The sequence below is a fragment of the Anabrus simplex genome, chromosome 2, assembly GCF_040414725.1.
Source record: "Anabrus simplex isolate iqAnaSimp1 chromosome 2, ASM4041472v1, whole genome shotgun sequence".
NCBI lineage: Eukaryota > Metazoa > Arthropoda > Insecta > Orthoptera > Tettigoniidae > Anabrus > Anabrus simplex.
In genome coordinates, this window is record NC_090266.1 from 443,776,624 (window position 1) to 443,795,467 (window position 18,844).

Below are 18,844 nucleotides of genomic sequence, written 5' to 3' on the forward strand. Positions count from 1 at the left end.
TCTGCTTCTTCTCTCACTGAACAACTCACCAAAGATTCACCACAACCCTTTTCATCCGAGCATAACAATATCGCTCAAGCAACTGATAGTAACGCAGACTAAGTTGTTGCTAGGGCTAAATATGCTTCAGCTGCCCCACTATCTATGCTTAATTCGAAATATTGGCGGGAAGCATTTCAGAAAATACAGCCTGGCTATGAGCCTCCTAGTCACCACTTGCTTAGCACATCTTTGCTGCCTGCCGAATATCATCATGCGAAGGTATGTCACAAAGAGGTTGGGTTGTTCAACTGCTCTTGCATTGATTTCGGATGGATGGACTGATACATCTGGGAATAATCTTTATCGTGACAACGCCTAAGCCAGTATTCTATAAAATATAAGACCCAGTGAGGAAATAGAAACTGCACAATATATATTGCTTCTAAACTAATTAAAGTTCTTACTGAAATAGCTACGGAGAGGTTCATAGCAGTAGTAATATACATTGCGTGAAATATGCGTGCATAGGGTGTGCAGCACATCTATTTAATCTAATAATAAAGGACTTAATGCCGCTGAGAACGCTGCAAGAGTGCTTCCATCTAGCGAAGAAAATAGAAACATTCTTTAAGGATAGCCAAGACCCTCATGATTTATTGAAAACCAAGAGGGAAGAGAAATACGGGCATACCTCTGTGACACTAATGCTGCCGTCACCAACCTGTTGGGCAGGTATTATGATTTGTTTTGGACAGTTTACTTAAGAATAAAAAGCCTGTGTTAAAAATTATTGTATGCCCAACTGTGCAGTGCGACAGAACACTTAAAGCTTGTGTGTTAGCAAATGAAATGTGGCAGAAATTTGTTGAGGCATGTCGTCTCTTGCGACCTATGTCAGAAGCCATACGCAAGGTTGAAGCCGATAATGCTGTAATTTCTCTTGTACATGAATTATGTGATAGTAAATCTAGGGAAGTAGGCATTGTACTCGTAGAATGTAATATAATTTCTCCAGAAGACAAAACTTCCATTAAAGATGCAGTGAACCTGAGACACAAGTTTGCAGGTAAAGCCTCTCATACAGTGGCAAATATGTTGGATCCCCGTTTCAAGGTGGAGAACTCTCAGCCAGTAGGTGGAAACACAGGCTGTAGACTTCATCGCAACAATTCGTGAATAGGGATAAAAATGTGGAGTTACGGGAAATTTGGACTCATTTCGGGCAGCCGAAACCTTTCCCCAACAGAATGCTTTATGGACTACAGCAAAACATGTATCTCCTCCTGAATGGTGGAAAGGCTTATGTACTAAACAACTCTAGTGTTCACTTGCTTCCAGAATTTTGAATGGCCCAACTTCCTCAGCAACAAGTGAGGGTAAATGGTGATCTCTCGGACGAATGCACACTCCACTAGGAAACAAACTGACTCCAGGTACAACTGAAAAACTGTTTTATGCACAGTGTAACCTGAGGAACATGGATTACATACACTTCATCGAAACATTCCAGTCAGCGTGTGAAGACGAATCTGACTAATATTATGATATGAGACTACCAGACATTAATTTTTTGCTCGTTCCGGAGATATATTGATGATTTCTTCGTTTTTGCGCTTTTTCAATCATAATGCTTTCTTGATACTTTGCTATCATGTACAGTAGCCTGTATTAGGTACAAGTTTGACAATGTTGTCTTATAATGAAATTTCCGTTCCTAATATATCAAGTATGGTTTACACAGAATTTTGAGTGGCATCTCGAATAATAATAATAATAATAATAATAATAATAATGTATTTCTACATCTTGGGCTATGGCATTTGTCCGAGAAATAAAATACCCATTGTAACAGTTTTTAGATGTTATTTTTTCTTTTCGCGCAATAAAACTATCAATCTAACCAATTACATCAATTGTACCTGGTATTAAACGGTTTAAAACCAAGGTTGTCGTATTTTACCAAATATACCTAGCTGGTTTTAATCATCGTCAGAATTCTAGTTATAGGTCATGGTGAGTCAGATTTCGAAGTGGATATATCGGCTCTTTTCATCCGATTCCTGGTAACCTTCTATAACCATTAGCATTGTATGCATACACTAGCAATTACCCGCGGCTTCGCACGCGTGAATTTCGTAATTTGATAAAAGTAATCCTTCCTCGGAATTGTACTAAAATATTATCTCAAAATTCCAAAAGTATTCCTAGGAATTCTTCGTAAACGACAATGCGGCATAGAACTGTATATATGAGAAACAGTTGTCTCTCAAGTAGAAAAAAATCATGTTCCTTTATTTTTAAGGGAGATTCCTAATACCTATTCCCACATCTGTAGCTTCTTACGTTTTCGAGATATACATAAGTGTCTCTGTAAAAGGAATTCAACCCCTTTATCAATCCTTCTCCCTCCGAAAACAAAAATACGTGTTTCTTTATTTTTAAAGGAGATTCCAAATATCAATTTTCACGTCTGTAACATCTTCATTTTTAAGATTTAAGTATCCTCATAAAAAATAATACAACTACTTTTCACTTCTTTTCACCCCCCGTTAAGTGCCTTCCCCTGAAACAAAAGGTACATGTTCTTCCATTTTTAAAAGGTCTTTGCAAATACCAAGTTTCTTGTCTCTAACATGCTAAGTTTTGACATATGGCGTACATATACCGATACTCATTTTAAAAATTCACCCGCTTTTCCAATTCTTTTCAGCCCTTTAACTGAATTTTCCGAAAACAAAAAAACATGTTTCATTATTTTTAAAGAAGATTCCAAATACCAGTTTTCATGTCTACGTCCATAACACCTTCAGTTTTTGAGATAAATGTATACTCAAAGAAAAATTCAACTTCTTACTCTTGACTTCCCTCCAACCCTCTCCCGCCTTAAGTGGACTTTCCGAAAACAAAAAAAAAGTGTTTCTTTATTTTGAATGGAAATTCAAAATACTAACTTTCACGTCTGTAACAGCTTCAGTTTTTAAGATAATGTATCCTCATAAACATATTTCAACTCCTTATGTACTTATTTTCAAACCTACACCCCTTACGTTGATTTTCCGAAAAGAAATGCGTGTTTCTTTATTTTTAAAGGAGATTCCATATGCTAATTTTCACGTCTGCAAAATCTTCAGTTCTTGAGATATAACTATACTCATAAACGTAATTCAACTCTTTTTCACCCCCCCCCCCTTCCGCTTTTCCTACCCGTAAAGTTGATTCCCCGCTCCCCAAACGTGCGTGTTTCTTTATTTCTAAAGGAGATTCCAAATGCCAATTTTCACATCCTTAACATATTTAGCTTTTGAGATATAAGTATCCACATACAAAGAATTCAATTAATTTTTCAATTCATTCGCCCTTTAAGTGGATTATCCGAAGACAAAGGAACACGTGTTTCCTTAGTTTGAATGAAGATCCCTAATACAAATGTTCATGCCTCTAACATCCTCAGTTTTTGAGATATATGTATCCTGATAAAAAGAATTAAACTCCTTTTTCATCCCAGCCCGTTAAGTTCATTGCCCCCCTCCAAACGTTTGTGTTTCTTTATTTTTAAAGGAGATTCCAAATACAAATTTTCACGTTTGTAACCTTAAGCTCATGAGGTCTAAGTTTCTCCGTAAAAAGAACTAACTTTTTCACTTTCTTTTATCCTCCGCCCTTAAGTGAATTTTCCGAAAACCAAAAATACGTGTTTCTTTATTTATAAAGGAGCTTCCAAATGTCAATTATCACGACTGTAACCTCTTCAGTTTTGAGATGTATGTATCCTCATATAAAGGAATTAAACTCCTTTTTCACCGCCCCCGTCCCCAAGTTGATTCCCCCCAAATGCGTGTTTCCTTATTTTTAAATGAGATTCCAGGTAAGGTACCAATTTTCACGTTTGTGACATCTTTAAATTGTTGGTATATATACATACATTATCATACAGATAATTCAACTAATTTTTCAATTATTTCACCCCTCCTCCCGCATTAAGGCACTTTTCCGAAAACCCAAAGGATAGTGTTTCTTGATTTTTAATGGATATTCTAAATGCCAATTTTCACGTTCTTTAAGTTTTTGAGATATAGTGTAGATATGCTCAATTAAAAATTCACCCCTTTTTCCAGTTCCCCTTAAGTGGATTTTCCGAAAAAAAGTTATATTTCTTTACCTTTACAGGAAATTCGAAATACCAGTTTTAAATCTGTAATATGTTTTGTGTCTGAGATAATTTGTAGATACAGTCTTTTTAAAAATTCACCCCATTTGTCACTCCTGTTCACTCCTATTCATCGGATTATAGAAAAACACAAAATTATGTGTTTCTTTATTTTCAAAAGGTATTCCAAATACCAAAGTTCATGTCTGTAACATCTATAGTTTTGAGATATAAGTCTCCTCGTAACAGGTGTTCAACCCACTTTCCCTCCTTTTTTCATCCACCCTTTCTGATTTTACGAAAACAAAAATATACATGTTTCTTTATTTTTAAAGGAGATTCTAAATGCCAATTTTTACGTCTATAAACGTTTAAGTTTGTGCGATATAGATATCCTCATTCTATAATTTCGCCCCCTTTTTTCACCCCATTTGCGAAGGAATATCAAAGAATCCTCCCTTAGCGAGCACCTACACTCTAATATAAATGTATCCCGAAAATTTCATTTCTTTATGTCCAATAGTTTTGGCTCGGCGATGATGAATCAGTCAGTCAGTCAGTCAGTCAGTCAGTCAGTCAGTCAGTCAGTCAGTCAGTCCGTCAGTCAGTCAGTCAGTCGGAGCATGTTATTTTATATATATATATATATATATATATATATATATATATATATATATATATATTGCTCAATTCGTCCGAAAAAAGTCTTAAAAGTATAGAGGGATAGATAATTCTTACAGTTACGCAGATATTATGCTATATACAATACGTTAGTAATGGTGCACATATTTCTTCCCCTGTTAATACTGGACTATAGGGGAAGAAGTGAAAACGGCTGGATTAATGAACGGATGTTCATTTTCTCTAACTCAGTAATTCACAATTTACATAATCCAGAGGACCAGTTGATATAGAAATTAACTCATTGACAGGTGTATTGCATCCGAAAATGGGGGCAATTTTACAAGTAACCATGCCTAATAAGTGAAACGCAAACTTTCTTTGTGTTACTCGGACATCATACACTGGTTCTATTACAGGTTTTGACATTTCATAATTTTCTGCCTTCTCATGGCATAGTTCCAATCATCGCAACAAGTATCGCTTTCTTAAGTTAGGCATATTAATCAGTCATAAATAACGTATGATTCCTTCATCTTTCTTTGAGGAAGGGAAATTGGTAAGAGAAAAGTGAGAGTGAATTTGTCCGCCGTAAATAACCGTGACACGGGTTCAAACCACTTAACATCAGTTTTGAATGCTATAAAATTAACATTGCTAATAAACGTTTGGTGGCATGTAATTTTAATATACACGAAGTAATAGGAACTGGGAACCCAAGGCAGTAACGACGTCCTCTATCTCTTCCCCGTCGGGAAGTCGAAAAATATACATGAAAAAGTATGTATAAAGCAAACGTGGCCAGATAGAGAGTAGAGCTATCCACTGAAACCTCTTAGGTTCCGAGGTTCCATTCCTCTAAGGCCTTCATGGTCTTTTCAAGTATAGCTTTATACAGCTACAGTACTTCTCAGAGTTGGGATGAGTTGATCAGACGATTGAGTACCGGCCTTCTGAGCCCGAATTGAAGGAATAGATCCCAGCTCGTCCCGTGGCATTTGAGTGCGTTCAAATATACCAGCCTCGTGTCAGTGGATTTATCAGCACGTAAGCGTACTAATGACTGAAAGACAATGAAACTCATACTTTCAATATAGTGACTCGTTTACCTCATTTAGAACAATTGCTTCATCCCTGACAATAATGTATTTCAATTGTCATAGCATAGGAAATAGCAAGTTAAGAGATGATTGCCGATAGCATGATATTAATTCAGAATATCGATTTTATAGTTGTTGTGGAAACATGGTTGCCAGTAAGGGGTGATAAGTCTAACTTCTACAATATCACAGGTTATGAAGCATTTTATTCATTTAGAATTCCTTCTGAAGAATCTCTCACGGGTGGGGGGTATCAGTTTACGCTAAAAGCAAATCGTGAGAATGTAATGTCATCTATAATGTCGAAAAGCACCTTAATATTCTGGTTTTGGAGATTTCTAATTCGGGGTGCATTTATATTATTATGCCTATTTTCCGCATGAATTATCTAAATTCTTGGACACTGTTGTCAAAGTTAGGCTTATAATTAACGGTACCTCGAAAAATGCAATTATTTTTCCAGACTTCACTATGGTTTCATAGAAAAAGCTGGGTTGAATCCTGATATTATGAATATTAAAACTGAGATTAAAAATTATATTGATAAAGGCTACAAGACTGCTGGGTTGTTTACTGATTTTAAAAAAGGCTTTTGATACTGTTAGCCATGAACTTATGTCATACAAACTGGAAAAGGTAGGCAAGAGAGGTCCCTCATTGCTCTGGTTTAAGGATTTCTTATCATATCGACAACAATATGTTCAGATTGACATGATTAAAAGTGAACTACAAAATATCTCCTTTGGTACACCACAAGGTTCCATATTGGGTCCTAATGTGTTTCTCATATATGATAATGGCATAGCCCTGTGCTCTCTTAAGGGTAAAATATCCCTTCTGGAAGATAATACTTCGCTGTTCTATTCATCAATTTCTGGAGATTAAATAGCTGCAGATATCCAGCATGACTGTCATATCTTAGATGAAAGGCTGAGAAAAAATCTCCTAAAAGCCAATTACTCAAAAACAGTCTGTATGTTGTTCCATAAATCAAAAAATTACCTAAATGTACGTCGAAGTTACTATGGGTTAAAGAAGTTAAATATATTGGATTAATAATTGATAGCGATCCCTCCTGGACACCTCATATATTAAATTTAAAAATAAAATCTCTGTCTTGGTTAGTATCATTGGCAAGGTTAAGTACGTACTAACATTTGACACCCTTCGTCTAATTTATTTCACAATGATACAATCTCGGCTTTCCTACTTGGGTTTCATTTGGGGCAATGCAACCCAAAATAACTTATACAATCTCGGCTTTCCTACTTGTGTGTGATTTGGGGCAATGCAATCCAAAATAACTTAAATATTTTGGAGGTCTTACAAAAAGGGATTAGGCCTATTAGATTTATTTACGGATTCCATCAACTACATTATCGAAATAAAATATGCATTGAAACCAATATATTACCACTTAAGAAATTAATCTCATTAAATGCATCACTTCTTACTCATAAAGTCCTGCATAAGAAAATGTTCACCAACTCTGAATTTCCTAAAGTCACTTACATCCATCCATATAGGACAAGACAAAATAAATTACATGTTTCTAAATACTATACAACAAGATTTGGCACTAAGGCAGTGCAACACTTACTAATATCTGAATATAACAGCGTTCCTGACAATATGGCAATCATCTCTGAAAGTGTGCCATTTCGTAATAAGCTTAAGAATTACCTGTTAGGCACTATGAATGTGAAACCTTTATTTATCTTATTTTTCGATTTCCACAGTCATCTTAAAAGTAAAAACTTTGTTCCTTCTTCATTGGTACTTTGATAATAATCAACTTACTTAATATAATCATCTCCATTCGGTAAATAGTGATACTCAATGCATGTGTGAAACCACTATTATTACACATTCACTTTTAGGCCTGAGGCTTAATCCGCCATTATTGTGATTATCGATGTATTATTCCTCTCGACGGAGCTGTTGATCTCTTGAACCATATTTATCAATACAATAAATAGATAAATACATATTCTGGTACTGGGAATCTCCAAATTTATGAAAGAATTTAATAGGTCGTAAAGCTAAGAAAATATTGTTGGCAGCCGTGAAAATGTTTTTTCTGCTGTTTCCCATTTTCAAACAAGGCAAATGCTGGGGCTGTATTTTAATGAAGGCCACCACCGCTTCCTTCCCACTCCTAGGCCATTCCTATCCCATCGTCACCTTAAGACCTATCTTTGTCAGTGCGACGTAAAGCAAGTTGTAAAATATTTATATATTGTTAGACATTGTAACCGTACAACAGGGGTACAGATTTCATTCAGCATTTATTATTATCATTAATTCACCCGATTCATTAGGTTTTATATTCCTGATTTCTATCACTTGGACTGTAATATAATTAGGTATCATGCATATTATGTCATTTAAGCATAGGATAAGGGAATTTTGTTTGTAATTTTTCTGTACATAAATGAGATTTGTTGATTTGAAATGGTCATGCTGTGACTTTTAACTGTAGGTAGGTGAACTGGCGTGATATTTTGCATCCGGGGCTATGTTTAACCGAGGCTGGATTAGGGAATTACATTTTCCGCTGAAACACCTTTGTAATCATAGTATGGACACGTGGATAATCTATTACCACACATGACTACTTTGGTATAGTGAGTGGCCACGTGGTTTCGACAGTGTATCCGTATTCACCAGCTACCTTGTGTCCATGTGAAAGGGATGACGAGGTAGTAGGGAGATGATTGCTCATCACGAGTTTATATAAGTCGATGTAAGAGTGGTGGTCTAAACTAAAAGGTGTTCGAAGAGGTCAAAGAATCGTCGAAGAAGTGTAAGAGTGGTGGTCTGATCTGTGTAGTGATTTGTATTGGGCTGATAGTGAAGTAGCAGCATCTAAGTGCGAGGTAGAACTTTGCAATGTAATTTTTACCAGTAGATTTACTATAGATTTTATGCCGTGATCTGTATAGGGATAGGAAGTATATATATATATCGAATTTAACCGATATATGCAGTTAACAGTCGTCATGGTACTTCGAATTCAATATTGAATTTTACTATGCAATTCGCGAACTTTGTTCGAGAATTGAATCTAACGTAGATATATCTAACATCACATAGAACTGTTGTATTTATTTCAGCAGATTCTATATTAGCTAGCAAGACGAGTGAAACTAGATAGTATGCCCGGATATTACAGGTTTCTTTCAGTAATTTTTTTCCAATTTCTAACAATAAATATTGAGTGGACGTAAACCCATTGGAGCTTACTACACTCGTACAGGGATTGTAGGTCAACTCCAAGTTACATAAGAAGATAAGATAACAGCAGGCGGCTTCCGACTTCAACCAAATGGTTTTTCCAGAAACTTCAAGTTCAACAGTAGTGGGTGCAGACATCAGGTAATTACAGCATCAGACATGTTATGCTTAAATAACATGAAGAAGAATTCAATCAGCGGCGATCTCATAGTCCGATCCAAATTCATGCCAATAGCTTTCTTTATTTAGATCAAATTTTGTATTTATGTAACAACAAATCTCACAGGTTACATTGAACCCATACTTCAACGTAAGTTCAAGGGTTCAATATTTTTAGTGTTAAATTAAAATACGGCAGTGCAAGTTCATTGTGACGTAAAGTATAGTCATGCATTCGGTTTTATTTTAATAATAATAGTTGATTCTATTTCCAAGTACAATCCTCAATTGTGAAAATGCAACCGTAATCTGCAAATGTCCTGATCCATATTAATGTGAGTTTATTACCTCATGCCCTGAGAATAATTGAGATAAGAGGCATGCTGTGCGATTGTTGTTGCTTATTACAGCAACTGGCGCTCAACAAATTTAAAGCATATTGTGTGAAGGAGATTAATAGTAGTGGCTGGAGTAGTTACAAAATCAGAATAAGTCTGGGTAAACATTGTTGATACAACTGGTAATAGTAATTCACATTTTGTCATTCTGTGTTTGTACATTAAATATGATTAAGAAAATTAAAGATTTCAGTGACCTGCCAGTATCATTGTCACAGGTCATATAAGGAAGGTAACTCTTAAGATAATTCTGTCAAATTAGGACATTGTTAAAGTTGATTGGTATAATGCATAGAAGTCAACACCATCGCTTGGCAACAATATGGCTTTTCGTAACTGAATTACGGGGTTATGGGCATTGAGTTTTAAATCCTCCAGAGTAAACAGGAAAAGAGCTTAAAGAAAGCTTCGCTCTGAAGATAGGCTGTGTCCGTCGTGAGAGAACGTGTTGCGGGATTACGTTATAAACTGTGGGCTACGTGGCCGAGATTAACCCCACTTCCAGCCCGCACAGCGCAGCCTCGCAGCGTCCTATCTTTACGCAACTAAAAACAGCTTTATATCCCAAGCATGGAAGAGGGAATGAAAAGATGCTGTACGGATTCCAAAGACACCTTCAACTGGATTATATGAATTCCTGAAATTGTGGGATGCACAGTAATACGTGAATAATTCCTAGTTTTTCCGTCTTTTAAACTCAGGCAGTTGGCTGCGTAGTTTCGATCTCGTAGCTGTGAGATTGTCCTCGGAAGATAGCGGGTTCGAACCTCGCTGTCGGAAGACCTGAAGAAGGTTTTCGTGTTTCCCATTTTCTCACCAGGTAAATGCCGAGGCTCCACCTTCATTAAGCCCACGGTCGTTTCCTTCCAAGTTCTAGCCTTGTCCTATTCCATCGTCACAATAATAACAGTATGTCTCACTGTGACGTTAAAACGATATGTGACAAGCCAAAGAATGTCTGTTCTGTGGTCAAATTCCTTTACCTATTACGCTTTACTTCGGTTTAGATATATATTTAGTCCATAATAAAATCACTTGTTATATAACTAATATACAGTGACTCGAGGAACCGTACTTCCTTAAATTTCCTGATATAATGTCGAGTTTCAAGTACCAAAATCTTGTAATGCACCGACTAGACACCGAACTTAGACGTGCTCTGTTCGTGAAATAGATAAAGTTATAAACATAATCACCCGGTCATGTTTTTGGGGAGCATATACTTCAACAGAAACGGACTAGGGAAAACAGGAAGCTATTCTATAAAAGACGGGCGACAATTGATTAACAAGGACAAATATATTGATAAATGAAAGATGCATTATTAAAGAAACGTATGCAATTCTTATGATTTGTGGTACTAACTCGTAGATTCGTTATCAAACTTCATGATAGATTAGGCAACTTATCGCATTCCCGTGCAAATATAATTGTTGGATAGTAACCTTATTGCGTAAACGTATAGGGAAATGTCTATTTCTAATTATATATTAGCTTAAAATCAGAAGGGTTCCGAGCACGATGATATTTACACTGAACACACTAAACTGGATATTATATCAAAACAAAAGTTGTATTTAAAGGACACGCACAACACCGTATTTACAACAAATTATAGATAAGCACAGTCATATGAAGCACTAATATGAACATAGCAGTAAGATGTAATGTCAAAACATAAACTACTTCAGATTTAAACAACATATAGATAAGCACAGTCATATGAAGCACTAATATGAACATAGCTGTAAGATATAATGTCAAAACATAAACTACTCCAGATTTAAACAACAATAAAATAGATTGAGGAGAATCTCATACTTGAGAATGATATCTTCACATAAAATGAATTAATAACTTCAAAATTGATATCTTCAAACTACATACAACCAGCATTTTTATCGGGAGAAGAATGATCAAACTATGTCTCATGCTAAATGTGCTCATCTCCGATCATCTTGATACTTGTCATGCAGTTATCACTTAAACTCAAAAATTGCTGGAGAACTGGCAAAACATTACAACACGAAGGATTGACTAAAGACGTGGGTGCTAATGAGAAAGTGGGCCTCTCATACACAGCTTAAGACACGCTTTGGTAGTGAAATTTGCTCTCGACAGCAAAACCGGAAATCAAAATGCTGATCACACGCTCCTCACAAAATGCAGCAAATTTTAAGATCATTATCGTCCTGTAAAGGCTCTAGAATCTCATATTCTGCTGTATGAGACCATACTGTGGCTAGGAAAATACAACGGTATCGTAACACTTAAATGCTCTCCAAGGCCTGTCAACACATAACACATCCGTAAATTTACTGATATTTTAGTGATGGCTTCCATAGCTTCTCAACTTACCAACATGGTAAAACACACGCCCTAACAGTCACCTACAATCGCGATATTGACATGTTACTAAACACACAAATCTATTAAAAAATAGATGATTCCAACGTAAATAACTCAACTTGATTATCTATGCATATTTTGAAGACAGCCAACGGCCGTAGCCGTGTTGAAACACCGGATCCCGTGAGATCTCCGAAGTTAAGCAAAATTGGGCGTGGTCAGGAGTTGGATGGGGTGCCACGCGCCCTACCGCACGTAAACTCCGGCTCAGGAACACCTCTGCGGAGGTTCGGACCTGCCTTCGGGCAGAAAAACCCTTACCTATTTTGAAGACAATCCTATGATACACATAAACGTTTGGATTTTAACACATATGTTTTATTCCTGAAAGTTACACAAATGTATTTAATTCTTTATCAATGAATATCAAATAAGACCACTGGAGGCTCACTTCGTTCGAATTATACGAAAGCCAGAAAAACACATTTTTTTTAACAACCTCGTACTAACATAAGAGAAATTTAAACAAATAGAAGACACATGATCGTGACCAAAATTCTGAAAATGTACTCATCGTAATTGAACTGAGATCCTGTCATTCGCAACTAGCAAATAACCACTAAAATAGTTACATGAAGGCACGATAACACTCCTTCTTCCCTTCGTCATCTATTCGATCTTTTGAAATTTGTTTGTTCATCTCGTCAAGTTGGTCTGCATTCTTTATATGTAAATCCTCCACGCTCGCGATATTCTCGGCCTTCACACATAAAATCCCGTCGCTAAATTCGTTGGACATGCCTCCCTAATGACTTATATGTTTTTGGGACATACGAATATTGGAACACACGAGGTTATAAAAGAAATCCGTCGGTGTGCTAAATTCTTATCCCGTGCTTCTTTCGTCAGAATCTATAAACTAAACCTTATTAGCCTCCACAGCTCGAAAAACATCACTTAGGGATATGGAGAACCAAATTGCGCTTTAATACGATTTTAGTGTGTTCCGAATTCTAAAATTACAACCAACTTGCAGTTTACTGAAAGGGTTACTCTGACTGTTTGGGACTTGACCAAATTGCGCTTTAATACGATTTTAGTGTGTTCCGAATTCTAAAACTACAACCAACTTGCAGTTTACTGAAAGGGTTACTCTGACTGTTTGGGACTTGACCAAATTGCGCTTTAATACGATTTTAGTGTGTTCCGAATTCTAAAATTATAACCAACTTGCAGTTTACTGAAAGGGTTACTCTGACTGTTTGGGACTTGAAATGCGTTATATTAGGTCTCAGTCGTTCAATAATATATTTACGTCCATTTATTTTCAATATGGGACAATCATTTATTTAACAAAGGGGCATTATTCACTGTGTTTCTTAAATTATGGCAACCGCCTTCAGGGATATTTCCTGTGAGACAACTATAGTAAAAAAAAATCAGAACCTGCATTGGCTCTATGTTAATGAGAGGGACGCGACATACAATTGGCGTAGTATTGGTTAGTCACAAAGCTGGCTGCGGGTCGAATCTCGGGCACTGCGTTCGGATTTTTTAAATGCCACGCCCCCATGGTTCGAATTCCCCCAAAAACTGGAGTCTCCGTCGATTTGATGACAATGTCATCAGTTGCGTAAAACTACAAGCTTGCTCGCTTTTCTTTCCCCTTTTACTTATTTTGAAGCCTTCTTTATAATATTAATTTTATTAATTAACCACGATTCCCACACTGGTGGGATCGCGGGTGTAAACTCTGTCACATATATAGACCTAAATAACGATATCACTTAAAACGTATTGCATATTGCATAGACCTGGCGCGGTCTATTGGCCGGGTGGCCTCCCGACGCCAACTCTATACGAAGGATGTATACATTACTGCTTGTTTCGCTAGCGGTTTGTGTGAATATGGAGAGCAATATATTGTGCAAAACACAAACACTCAGCCCCGAGCTGTAGGAATTAACCGTATGCAGTTGAAATCTCCACCCTGGCCGTAAATCGAACCCGCAGTCCTCTGAAACAGAGGCCAGTGCACTGAAAATTTAGCCAACTACCCGAGCTCTGTTTTGAACCATCAAGAGTGATTACAGCGATTATTTGAATAATATTATTGATTTAACGTCCTACTAATTACACTTACGTTTTTTTTTCAGAACGAGTTCTTTATGTGCAGGTAAAAATTCGAAAATAACTGTTTATTTGAGCATTTTCAAACATCACCGGAATGAGCCTGCATCGAACTCTATAGTTTGGACTCAGAAATACATCGCTGTACAATTTGAGCCACTCATTTCTGATTGTTTATTAATGAATTCCGATGGGAACTGGATTTTACATCTCCAAATACGAAAGCATTACTGATGGAGAAGTTTGCTCTCCCAACCTTGTACAGTACGTTTCGTACCGCATGTGGGTTATTATTCGTTCATACACTCAAGAAAACTGAATAAATGTTCGAAATCAATGAATATCAAGGTGATAGCGGAAACGATTTCCATATCATAGTAAATATAATAGACAACACTACGATGGATTCATTGCCGCAGAAATGTACGAGGACACTGGCATCCCATTATACCTAAAACTATTTCAGAATATTCTTAGCAAGTATCGATTGTTTGATACTGAGAAGAGGACCTTGCCAACGTTCCCAAAGCAATTTGATCAACTTTCAGGGCACTTGCTGGTCAAGGTAAGAACTTTCAACGATTCAAATTACAAGGCTCGAAGTCCAGCCAATTCGTATTTTAATATTTCAAGACTGCTTCACAAGACCAGCACGCTAAACATTCCCATAACGAACGTGCAGTACAGCGAATCATTTCTCTTATTCGTAAGCTTCTGACTCAAGAACCGAACATCACCTCTGTACTGCTTTCGTGAGTTTATTCGAACCGTCGAAATATTACGAAACTGAGATTCGATCCGTGGAGCATGAGCTCGTGAGGAGGAGAGCTCGAGGCTTGCGCTGCGCTTTCGATGTGGGAATACGTTGCATTCTGGATTTGCGAAGCAATCTCGAAATATTCTAATTCCATTTTCTCAGAATTGGGTTGATGTTGCGCTTTATAATTTGAAGCAGTGTAAATTCTTGTCAGGGATTAAGCATATATTGAAAATGAATCAAATAGGTGTAGATATGTTGACAAGAAATTCCTTGTGAGCTAGATACGTTTTAAGTGATATCGTTATTTAGACCAATTACATAATACGCTCATTATATGAATTTAAGGGTGTTTTCAGACCGAAGGCAGGTCCGAAACTCCGCAGAGGTGTTCCTGAGCCGGAGTTTACATGCGGTAGGGTGGCCAGTTCCTTTCCGCTCCTCCATTCCCTTACCCCCCACCAGCGGCGCGTGGCAACCCATCCAACTCCTGACCACGCCCAATGTTGCTTAACTTCGGAGATCTCACGGGTTCCTGTGTTTCAACACGGCTACGGCCGTTGGCATTATATGAATTACATAAATATTTTTGATTCATTGGTAGGCCTAGACTATACCAGTAATGTAAATTTTTCAAAATATTGCATGTTTTACACTCACACACTGACTTCTCCCTGAGTATCTGAGTTTCTTAAGTGAAGAATAGGAATAGAGGTTTAAAGGTGTTTGAAGGAATATATAAAGGACGATGGAATATTAGCATCCTTGCTGACTATTATTGGGTGCTCAAGAGAGTCAAGCCAGAAGCCTTTCATAGAGGTAAAATGAGTAGAACAATTTCCATAAAAAAGAAAATGAATAGTGGTAATAAAGTCTGCAAGTCGACGTATTGTGCACTACACTGAGACTGAAAATGACAAAACATATGTAGTGTGTTTTACGAAGGAAAAAATAAAACATACAATCCATTAATTAATATTAATACACATACGAGAAATTACACTGATACCAGTTATTTGTTAACTATATGCTCCTTTAAGCATATTTTTCAACATATTGCCCTAGTTTCATTCGGCCATTGTTATATATTACTACATAGGATTCAAAAAGTGGAAGTGCCCTGGAAACAACCGATAGTGGACGCTACCTGGCAATGCATGCAGGAAAATCAGACAAACGAGTGACGTTACTACTATTGAAAAGAACCCCAATGTCGGTTCGTAATAAATTCCAATACTCATGGAATTAGGCCCTACATTCAATCATTATGATTTGTGTGTGTAGCCTACCACCTACAAAGAGTAAAAGAGCTGACTGCTGCCGACCGTCTTCCATGAATAGCATTTCAGCTGTAGTTATCATGTTTGATTGAAAGTGACCAGGCATGTTAACATCATGTTCCTCTTATAGAGGATATATATTTATTATTGCAAAGTATCTACTCGTTGTTCTGGTGCTTACAACCCAATAAATTAATGTGATAAACTATTCTGGTGTAGCCTGAATACTCCAGAAAAGTAAACGTCTCTAAATGAGTTTCCATTCGAAAACTAATCCTGACTGCCTGAGGAGGAATCTGACAGATGTTCTTCCACCTCGGTTTAACAATCCATTTTATATTTCTTTTGCATTACATCGAGGGTAATTTATCGTAAATGGTATGGCGTTCTAAATGCCTTACCCTTCTTAGCAACCGATACTGAGGTATGTTAACGCGCATTATGTGATGTACATAATATGTCCTTTAATAATCTCCCTCTATGCAGATTCTAGTTGTTACATCGAACAAAAAGATCCTTGTTTATTCTTTTTAATACAATTTGCTTTACGTCGCACTGACACAGATAGGTCTTGTGGTTAAGATGGGATAGGATATGGCTAGGAGTGGAAAGGAAACAAACGTGACCTTAATTAAGGTACAGCCCCAGCATTTCAGGGTGTGAAAGTAGGAAACCACGAAAAGCCATCTTCAGGGATGCCGACAGTGGGATTCGAACCCACTATCTACCGAATACGAGCTGTAGCTACGTGACCGAAACCGCGCGTACACTTGATCGGTACACGAAGATTATATGTAGTTTAAAGGATCATAGTAAATTTGATTCACGGTGCATATTTTATTTTCTACGCTGCACTTATCAAGTAATGTGTGATAGCATATAAAATACGTTTCTCAGCATTCCATTAATATATTCATGTTTCATTTAATATTTACTTGTTCAAATGCTCAGCGCAGTGGCCTTAGTTTCAGGGACCTATGGTCGATTCCCTGCAGTATCAGGGATTTTTAACTGTATATAGTTAATTTCTTCCACTTGGGGTCTGTGTGTTTGTAATTGTCCCAATTTACTCCTCGCCATATACATTTAACTCATCATACTACCAATCACCACAGAAACATACAAGAATGAACATATCCACACACACATGGTTGGAGTCTGGATGGATGTTAAATCGCAAAATCGGGTCAAATCCATGCTAGTGCCCCAATAAGAGGAAAAAATCTCTGGAAGGCGAAGAAGAGAATAGTTTCAATGATCGCTTGACTTTCATCATACTTAGCAGAGACAAATCAAACTTTTAACTATTTTATTGCCGGAAAAATGATTCCTTGATTGAATGTTGAATACAGAGAATGAGAGGAGGGCTGAAATCGAATCACCATTGTTAACCTAATAACGTATTTGAAAAGGATTCACGAATTACATCTACCTAATAATCTGACTTTTAGACCCACGAACTATCTGCAGAAGGCTAATTAAATAGTATTAGCTGATTTAATAGCAAAATGATTCTCAGGTGTCTGTAAATTAAGTGTTAACTAATTTTCTGAATACGTTAAAATGTGCCTCTTGGTGTTCTTGAGAAATAATTGCGAGCTAGTGACGGCTTCTTCGTTTCCTCATCACATTTCATTTCAGCTGAAATGCTAGAACAGTACTGCTCATTAGTTTCACGTGGCAGTTTCTCAACAGGTCTCTGTTAACCTTAACAACTCCCGGGACTCAACTAATTGAACTCGAGCCTCATAAAAATTTTGAGGACTTTATCACGCTCTAATACTTTATTGTATTTTATTACATCTCTCAGATTTATATAAGAGTAAATTGGATATAGAGTTCTGTATGAATGTACACTTATCACATTTTATCATCTCCGGACTCATAAATAATAATAATAATAATAATAATAATAATAATAATAATAATAATGAATAGAGTAGAAACATCACTTGACAAGCAAGTGGGTGTGTATCAAGCTGTATTTCGAAAATGTAGATCTTGTTCAGAACAAGTACAGAACTTAAAATCCATAATTCGCCATAGGATATTGAATTCAAAGGACATTGCTGTGACGTTTGTGGAATTTAAGAAGGCATTTCACTCGGTTGATTGAGAAACCATAGATAAAACAATTCGTGAATTTGGAGTGAAAACTAAATTGGCAAACCTAATACGTGAAACCCTACCGACACAATTTCAAAGGTGAAATTTATGGGTGAGATATCCAAACCTATTAAGATAAATACAGGGGTACGGCAAGGTGACGGTCTGTCACCTCTTCTATTTAACTGTGTTCTAGAGAAAATGGTAAGAATTAGGAACTTAAAGATTAAAGAGCATAACATTTTGCCGGTAACTTTGGGGAGAAAAAAACAAAGGCATTGAAATAAATTGGCTAGCATTTGCAGATGATTTCGCTATATTGTCAGAAAACCTAACAACTGCAACAACACTAATCAATCTCTTGGAAGAAATAACCAACAAGGCAGGTTTGGAAATCTCCGGAGAAAAAACAAAATGTATTACAAACATCACGAATGCTCCAAAATTGTTGGCATTGTATGTTGGTCCAGTAGAAAGAGTAACGAAAATCAAATATCTGGGAGAAATAATTCAAGAAAATGGTTTAGACAAATCTGCAGTAGAAGAAAGAGTACACAACATGGAAGAGCATATGCTAT